Source organism: Lactuca serriola, chromosome 4, assembly GCF_051521515.1.
Source record: "Lactuca serriola cultivar US96UC23 chromosome 4, Lser_US96UC23_V15, whole genome shotgun sequence".
Classification (NCBI taxonomy): Eukaryota; Viridiplantae; Streptophyta; class Magnoliopsida; order Asterales; family Asteraceae; genus Lactuca; species Lactuca serriola.
The window spans coordinates 282,239,986-282,241,641 of NC_136411.1; positions in this window are offsets into that span (position 1 = coordinate 282,239,986).

Consider the following 1,656-nt stretch of genomic DNA (forward strand, 5'->3'; position numbering starts at 1 on the left):
ATTAAGAACATCATAATATGCTAGTTAGGATTAAAGCCTTGGAAAGTTCTTATTTGCATGTATAATAGAGAAAACATAGATCCAAGGTTTATAGGGTTGCATGTACACCATAGGAGTGTTAGAATGCTCAAAACCCAACAGAAATCACTTTTCAACGTCATATAGATTGAACCCAAAAACCCGAAAAGTACCACCGAAAGGATCTCATACCACACAGCTAAATTCCTCCATGGACACTTGAAACCAAACATGAACTCCCAAACCCGGAAAAGGACATACCCTTCTGCCACTACGATACCCCTTCTGACTCTCCAGAATCTGGTAACTCTGGTGGCCTGTCTCACAACCAGACCGCCCTCTCAAGCTATCACCATTAGGGCTGTTAATCGGGTCAACTCGATCGGGTTTCGGGTTAGTCGGGTCAGGTTAGTCGGGTTTTCACAAAAATAATTTAACCCGACACCCGACCCTATTAAGGTATGGGTTGGTCGGGTTCGGGTTAATCGGGTTTCGGGTTAATTGGGTCGGGTTAGCTAGGTTAGTCGGGTTAATAGACTAAACACTTAATTTAAACATAATATATATGGTTTTTTCAAGAGTGCAATCTGATATAAACTCAAACCATCTTTTTACTCTTTTCTTCTTTTCTTAACATCAAGAATGCATACAAATTGAAATAAATTAAAAATAGAAGATCATAGAACTCATGGTTATTACAACATATGAGAAAGCATGCATACCACAATACCTAAAAGAGTTTTTCCATTATAAATATTAAATATATGAACTTTTAATCTCTAGTTAACGATCAACATCATGTAGTTTATTCATGTTTATAGTTAGTTTAAAGTAGAACTAACCATCAAATAAAATCTTTACTTTCTCAGCTGCTTCAGTACTTTTGAGATTTTATATCTTTTTGGACTTCAACTTCACCAATGGGAGTTACTTGACCCTTGTATGCTTCTAGAGTCACAAAAATTTACATTTTCAAAGGGTTTGTAGTCTTTTTGTACTCTTCAAGTAGAGAGCGGTGTAATATGTAAAGGTTGTGAATTACTGACCGGGTTATTCGGGTTGACCCGAAACCCGATTTTTTTTTGTAAAAATCAACCCTAAACCCGACCCTAACTACAAATCGGGTTTGTCGGGTTATTCGGGTTGACCCGAAACCCGATTTTTTTTGTAAAAATCAACCCTAAACCCGATCCTAACTACAAATCGGGTTTGTCGGGTTAACCCGAATAACCCGATTTAAAATTCTAACCCTATTGAACCCGACCTTAATTAACTTATTCGGGTTAGGGTCGGGTTGGGTTAATCGGGTTCGGGTTTTTTGACACCCTAATCACCATGTTATTCACTCCTCAAATAACAGACCCTGATAACTCACTGACCCTCTGATTCCCTCGCCGCGACTAATAGAAAAGTCAAAGCCCAAAAATTAGCTACCGATCACTCATACCAGACTACTAAACGATTCATATCATACTCCAAGGAACGAAAGGGTCATATTACACTAGAGACCCATCCACTATACTGTAATCGAAACACGTCTGAACAATGAACTCTCAACACCCTGTCCTCAGACACAAGAAAATGATCATGCTTGCTCAGAAGTGTCCTCTTACATCTAACAATCATAAGCCCCAGCTC